Source organism: Cydia amplana, chromosome 12, assembly GCF_948474715.1.
Source record: "Cydia amplana chromosome 12, ilCydAmpl1.1, whole genome shotgun sequence".
NCBI classification, from domain to species: Eukaryota; Metazoa; Arthropoda; class Insecta; order Lepidoptera; family Tortricidae; genus Cydia; species Cydia amplana.
This window is the reverse complement of record NC_086080.1, coordinates 13,286,310-13,294,656: the sequence shown is the minus strand read 5'-3', so window position 1 is coordinate 13,294,656 and position 8,347 is coordinate 13,286,310.

The following is an 8,347-nucleotide window of genomic DNA, read 5'->3' as shown; positions in this document are numbered from 1 at the left end:
CTACGGTTGAGGTTTGTTTGAACGTCATGAGACAACAAGGTCGATTTCCCCTTGCAATAATATTATGTCAGTGACAATTGTCAACCTTAGCGATCGTTAGATCTCGCAGAAACTTTTGTCAAAACTGGTAGACCACTTTCTTGGCCCACTGTAACTATTTAGGAATATGCCTGCGAAATTTGACGGCCCCCTAGCCTGATTGGCAGTGACCCTGCCTATGAAGCTGAGGTTCCGGGTTCGAATCCCGGTCAGGGCATTTATTTGTGTGCTTATCACGAATATTTGTTCCTGAGTTATGGATGTTTTCTATGTATCTATCAGAATCTATCTGTATAAGTATGTACTATGTATATAGTTTCCTAGTACCCATACTACAAGCTTCGCTTAGTTTTTTGAACCTAGGTCGCTCTATGTAAGACTATCCCCAAATATGTATTTAATTTCATGTAAGTTGAGTTTGTCCTATTAGAGGATCCTTATTGGAAACGTCATTGCCGTACGAGTAAAATAAATGTGCGAAATATTGTATGTGATTGTTTATCTTGTAAGGTTTAAATTACAATAGCTTTAATACTACGTTTACGTGCTTGTTTTATTATTACATTTCCGTTTTTCTCATTTACATATTCTCTCAATAAGTAACCCCTTTATTCATAAAACTTTGGGCCTGCCCTAGTAGCACGGTAGCATTTTTATCGTTTATCACCATGCCTGTCACGTTCTAACAAGTATGTATGTGCGAAAGTGACGGGCATAGTGATAGTCGATAAAAATCGAACCGTGCTGAGCCCGCTGATTTAGTTAAATTAAGTTTTATCCCTTTCTTACAAATACATAGGTCCAAGTGACAGATAAGGTCAAACGCTTATTAGCTAATTGACGTTTATAGCGCGTTTATGAATAAGGGGTAAAAATATACCTAAGGCCAGAATATGGGTCCAACCAAATTCTTCATGTTGTCTTGTTTCTGACCACTGACGCTTTTATTTGTGAAGTCTATGAAATAAAAGTAGGCCTGTGCCATTTGTATGAATTGCTAGCTGTAGATAATATTGTAGGGTCTCTGCGCTAGTTTCCTTCTAAGCTCTAGTTTTCGTCCACTTGACGGATTAGCAAATAATTGATTTAATTTTTAAGAAACTTCTTGCGAAATATAATTTTTATGTAGATAGATATATTGTTTAGACATTAATAATGTTTGCAATAAGTTCAAATGTGTGCACCAATGTAGGTTTACATTAAAATTTCGCCAGTGGACGAAAACTAGCGCAATGACCCTATATGAACTAAATTCCATCTTGTACAAAAAACTTCTCTTCGATTTTTTGAGGACAGCAAAAAAAAAGACTAGAAAAAAATGTTGGCCCCATATAACAACATGTATTTCCATATGCATGTACTTACGACATACTAATAAGCTATAGTTTGGTTGATATATAATAATTATAAGTATAACACGTTTGAAAAACTCGACTAGGTACGTAAAAACATCACCTCTTGAAACATGGTTGAAAACTTATCGTGTATATGTCACACGCGCGTTATAAAAACGAAGTGAATGTATTTACATCTCAATCAAAATAAGCTCACAAATTGTGGCGATGGTATATGCACGTAATTTGGCAATTTAAATTCAAAATACGAGTAGAACTATAAGATTCGACATTACTGTCGCCTATAAATAAAACATAATAAACAATGAATATCCGGTTCGAAGGACCATTCAATTCAGCCTTAACAAACTACAGCCTTAACTATAATACCTAAATAATTTCATCAATATCCAACAAGTTTTCCCATCATAGACCAATCTGTAATCAACATTTTATTCTTTAGATTAGAAAATGTCTAAAGGCTCTCTCAATTATTAGACGTTTTGATTGATTGCTTTCTCCAGTTTCCTTAATTTGATCCCGCCATTATTAATATAGTTTCTCAAATTAATTCGTAGTTCTAATAATACATGTTATGTTACCAAATGTTACTAATGAATTCCAATATCATATACGCAATATTCATTATTTTTCTAGTTATCTATTTAATCATGGACATCGTAGTGATATTGTGGTAAAACCGACAACATAACGCTTCCGCAATTCAAACGCTCTTCCAAACTAAACTCTAATTACGAAAGCGAAACTTATGGTCTCCCATAACTATGCTTATTTATTGCAACCGGCTATAAGGACAGACGCCGCGTTTTTTACAGGGGGTAAAAATGGCGCGAAACAGTGAGATGCCAACTGCCATACGTTCAAAAACGTTCTAAGCGCCGTTGGAATCGAACGTCTATAAGTCCTTTTCGAAGAGTAACTTATAGAACCGGTAGTTAAGAGACAAGCGTTCAAGCATGGGACCCTTTTTTGTAGCCGCTTTGTATGAAGCTAGGGGAACGCTTGCGGTAGGTTAGTTGGGGTTAATATCATTGCATAAATAACTCGATGATGTAAATATTGTCAATACGTTTGATACAATTCCTTGCACCTTTAGATGCACATACGATGTAATAATGCGTTATGGGGAATCCGGGTTTAATGTATAGAAGCATTGTGAGAAAGATCGTTGAATTTCTTCCTTGAAAAAACTTTTGGACCCAACCTAAGTTGGGTACGTGTAAAAAATTGGCGTCATTGAATTCCTGTTAATTTGGGACCGTTTAAGTTTTTAGATGTACAAAAAACTTGGGTCATAATTATGAATAGTTAAGACTCAAACACTTGGGATTTGCCAGGTCCGTTTAGTACCATAGTATAGAGTTAAATTTACAACATGTACCTACTTAGAGCGTCCTTTAAGCCAGCGGTCGGCAACCCGCGGGCCGCATGTGGCCCGTGAACCTGTCACTTGCGGCCCGCGAGCCTCCCTGGCTATTTTGTATGTAATATTGACAAACGACAATGTCTGATAAAGTCATAAATATTACAACGTGCGGCCCGCGTCAACTTCGTTAACTACTATGTGGCCCTTGGCTGCTAAAAGTTTGCCGACCGCTGCTTTAAGCTTACGAGGGGCGGCTGAAAAGTTCGCGGCCTTAGATAATAAAATAACGATAGTATTAATGTAACTGTTAATTATTAATCATTAGTAACGGCGGCAGTATTTAATTTAAACTGCCAAAGGGGCGGGGAAAAAAGTAGCATAGTTTTTTTTTCCAAGTTTAGCCCGCGTATATTTCAGCCTCCCCTCGTAGAACTTAAACATATATATATATAAATTTACTGAAAGTTACCACCACCGCTTGCCATTGAAAGGCAATTATTTATTAAAATTAGAAAAATTACTGCTTAATCTGAACAGACATTATTTGCTAATCCGTCAAGTGGACGAAAACTAGCGTAATGACCCTATGAATTTTAATTGAGTAAGGGCCACCCCACATCTGGCGTCTTTCGGGCGTCGGCGTCGGTCAGCGCTATGGAAAATGACGTCGCTGCGCAGTTGCGTCGTTGCGTCGAGCAGGGCCATAGAGTTGTAGACGCCGACGAGACGCCGACGCTCGAAAGACGCTAGATGTGGGGTGGCCCTAAGTAACTAAGGGTTCCAAATTCAAAAACAAAACAAATGCTTCTGTGTCTCAAGGATTCTCTTTGCTCAAGGTTAAACGCCTTGCGCTTAGCTATTCCTTATGCTGACTGTACCTGAGGGCCTACCGCGAATCACGTTCGTCGTATTGCCTCCCTGTCACACTTACCTATAAATGTTATGCAATACTCGTGTTTTAGTACGGCAATTGCCGACCCATGACTAGGTTAGGTAGGCCTCATTCAGAAGCTAAGGGACTCAACATGGACTCAACTAAATAATGCTCTGACACCAAACGCTAAGCCCCTAAAATGGTACCTACCCTTAAAACAAAAAAAGTACAATGCATGTACAGTCAGCAGCAATAGTTGCTAAGCGGGCGAGGTGCTCAAAATGGTACCGAATACCGTTAAGTGAGTTGTAATTTTTATTGCGTTTTTCCTTGAGGCAAAAGCTTTTTGAAACAAGCGTCAATACGGATTCGCTCAAGCAGGTATAAGTGTTTATTGTTATACTCTCCTTCCCGGTACATCACGTCACGACCCTCGGGCCTTCGGGCCCTTGGTCATATAACGGCGCTAGTCGTACACATGTGGGAATAGGGGTGCGAGATATGTGCCGCATTGTCTTTACTGTAGAATAGTTAGACTAATATTAGTGACATAAAAATAGATAAAAGGTCCTTAGCCTGGCCTGTGTAGGTACATTTAAGTTTTTAATTTAATCCAAAAGCTAATAATTCATATACGGCGTGATATACCTAAGGTACTCAATCGTGTAGGTAATATAAATTAGTGCTTCACTTGACATAGGGTTGCATTGGAATATGGACTTAATCTATATATATAAATGCAAGTGTCCTGACTGACTGACTGACTGACTGACTGACTGACTGATTCATCAACGCAGAGCCGAAACTACAAAAGCTAGAAAGTTGAAATTTGCACACTAGGTTGCATTTGTAAAGTGTACAAGAGATAAGAAGCGATTTTGAAAAATTCAACCCCTAAGGGGGTTAAAAAGGGGATGAAAAGTTGTATGGGGTTCAAGTTTTAGTTTAAGCTAGGAATTTGAAACTTTGTGAAAATGTATTATATTAAAAAACAAGAAAACTAATTTCAGCGTTTTTGAAAATTCATCCCCCAAGGTGGTGAAAAAGGGGTTGAAAGTTTGTATGGAGATCAAATATTTTTGTGAGTGTGGGACTTGAAACTCTGTATATGGGTATATTATTATAAGACAGGAAAAGTAATTTCAGCGTTTTTGAAAATTCATCCCCTAACAGGGTTAAAAAGGGGTTGAAAGTTTGAATCCATTACAAATGCTTTGAAACTTCTTAGAAAGGCATAATAGCCGATTACAAAAAAAAGTAATTACGACGTTTTAGGAAATTCAACCCCTAAGGGGGTAAAAAAGGGGATGAAACTTTGTCTTGGGGTGCAAAATTTATTTTAAGCTAGGACCTTGAAACTTTGCAAAAAGGTATTAAATTAAAAAACAAGAAAACTAATTTCAGCGTTTTTAAAAATTCATCCCCCGAGGTGGTGAAAAAGGGGTTGAAAGTTTGTACGGAGATCAAATATTATTGAGAGTGCGGGACTTGAGTCTTTGTATAAAGCCATATTATTAAAACTCAAGAAAAGTAATTTCAGCGTTTTTAAAAATTCATCCCTTAAAAGGGTTAAAAAGGGGATGAAAGGTTGTATGGGGTTCAAGATTTATTTTAAGCTAGGAATTTGAAACTTTGTAAAAATGTATTATATTAAAAAATAAGAAAACTAATTTCAGAGTTTTCGAAAATTCATCCCCCAAGGTGGTGAAAAAGGGGTTGAAAGTTTGTATGGAGATCAAATATTTTTGTGAGTGTGTGGCTTTAAACTTTGTATATGGGTATATTATTATAAGACAGGAAAAGTAATTTCAGCGTTTTTAAAAATTCATCCCCTAACAGGGTTAAAAAGGGGTTGAAAGTTTGAATCCATTACAAATGCTTTGAAACTTTTTAGAAATGCATAATAGCCGATTGCAAAAAAAGGAATTGCGATGTTTTAGGAAATTCAACCCCTAAGAGGGTAAAAAAGGGGATGAAACATTGTCTTGGGGTGCAAAATTTATTTTAAGCTAGGACCTTAAAACTTCGCAAAAAGGTATTAAATTAAAAAACAACAAAACAAATTTCAGTGTTTTTAAAAATTCATCCCCCGAGGTGGTGAAAAAGGGGTTGAAAGTTTGTACGGAAATCAAATATTTTTTAGAGTGCGGGTCTTGAATCTTTGTATAAAGCCATATTATTAATTCTCAAGAAAAGTAATTTCAGCGTGTTCAAAAATTCATCCCTTAAAAGGGTTAAAAAGGGGTTGAAAGATTGTATAGGGCTTAAATTTTATTTTAAGCTACGAATTTGTAACTTCGTAAAAAGATATTTCATTATAAGAGAAGAAAACTAATGTTAGCGTTTTTCAAAATTCAATATTTAAGGTGGTGAAAAAGGGGTTGAAAATTTGTATGGAGGTCAATATTTTTTGTAAGTACGGGACTTGAATCTTTGTATAATGACATATTATTAGAATACGAGAAAAGTAATTTCAGCGTTTTTAAAAATTCATACCCTATAAGGGTCCAAAAGGGGTTGAAAGTTTGTATAGGGTTCAAATTTTATTTAAAGCTAGGAACTTGAAACTTCGTAAAAAGGTATTTTATTAAAAAACAAAAAACTTATTCAGCGTTTTTAAAAATTCATCCCCCGAGGAGGTGAAAAAGGGGTTGAAAGTTTGTATGGAGATCAAATATTTTTAAGAGTGCGAGATTTAAATCTTTGTATAAAGCCATAGTATTAGAACAGAAGAAAACTTATTTCAGAGTTTTTCAAAATTCATCCCATAACAGGGTTAAAAAGGGGTTGAAAGATTGTATAGGTTATAATTTTATTTAAAGCTAGGAACTTGAAGCTTCGTAAAAAGGTATTTTATTAAGAGAAAAGAAAACTAATTTCAGAGTCTGATAATTCATCCCCCAAGGTGGTGAAGGGGGTCGAAAATTTGTATGGAACCCAAATATTTATTGGAGTGCGGGACTTGAATCGTTGTATAAAGGCATATTATTACAATACCAGAAAAGTAATTTCAGCGTTTTTAAAAATTCATCCCCTAAAAGTTTAAACAGGGGTTGAGAGTTGGTAGAGAGTTCAAATTTTATTTAAAGCTAGGAACTTTCGTAAATAGGTAGTTAGGTAGTAGATTTTATTAAATAGTGGACTTGAAAATCTTCTGGGGGTTGAGAGAGATTATATCGAGATTATAGAGAACAATTTTATTCAGTTAGGGGCTTGAAACTTCGTAGCCAGGTTGTGAAAGACAAATCTCATGCGTTGTATAATAATTAACAAATGATTAACCGTTCCTACTGCTATCTTTTGCTGCGTAATGTTCTAAGCTAATGTAGAATTTATAACCACCAATATACAAATCCACGCGTACGAAGTCGCGGGCAACAGCTAGTTATTATTAACAGCAAGGTAGAATATTAGATGTAAGTATAAAAACCAAAATGTCAAGTAGAAAAAACCGGCCAAGTGCGAGTCTAGCTATCACGGTTCGTGAGATACAGCCTGGTGACAGACGGACAGACGGACAGCGGAGTCTTAGTAATAGGGTCCCGTTTTTACCCTTTGGGTACGGAACCCTAAAAAAAACATATTGAGCTTTTTTGGTCCACTATACTAGAGTAAGGACGCTATAGCTGGTCAACCAAATCTTGTCAGAAAAAAAGGCGCGAAATTCAAATTTTCTACGGGACGATATCCCTTCGCGCCTACATTTTTCAAATTCACCGCCTTTTTCTACTGACAAGATCTGGTTGACCAAGTATAACAAGCACGAAGAATTTCGTACATATACCCGGCTGTTCCTATCTCTAGCGCACGCACATATATATCGCTGTCCCGCTCGCACAGTGGCATTGACCGCCGGCATCATGGGTGGGACTGGGACAGCAATATTATTACGCGTATGCGATAGAGGAGTTAGGAAGAGGCTGGTCAATGTACGAAGTTCTTCGTGCTTAGCGTCCTTACTTTGAGTATAGCTGGTCAAGCAGATCTTGTCAGTAGAAAAGGCGCGAAATTCATATTTTCTATGAGACGATATCCCTTTGCGCCTACATTTTTCAAATTTGCCGCCTTTTTCTACTGACAAGATCTGCTTGACTATCTATACCATTAATGTTTTATTTGAGAATAATGAAATAAACAGTTTAATCTTCTAATTTCACCTTTATTCTTAAATGTATGCCTACATTTATTTTATGAATACAGTGAATACTTGAATCATAAAACAGAAAAATACTTTCACAAGTCAAAATAGAAATTTAATCAGTCTCAGAATTTAAAATTATAAAACATAACAACACAAATCGTTTTCGGCAAATGTGTATTAAAACATAAAATAAGTAGTTGAAATCATAGATCCCATTTTTTTTCATAATGTTTTCAACATTTACATAGAATAAAAAAAATCCTATGGCAGTAAATAGGAAATCATTTTCTTTTGTCTTATAAGTAAAAGTTCTAGAAATACTTATTTTTGAACAATAAATAATCTTAAATCTAATTCAATACCTATCAAGCATAAACTACTATAAGGGCTAAATTGGGCGATAATTGTTGAAGTAAAATGGTCTTATTTGGGTAAATTCTACTCGTAATGTAACATACATTTATATGATGTCATCCAAACCAAATTAACCAAATCAGTGACACTTAGGGCAATCCGGATCCAAAATGTATGAAATTATCTGGATCCGCGGATCTTCCCATACATTTCATATC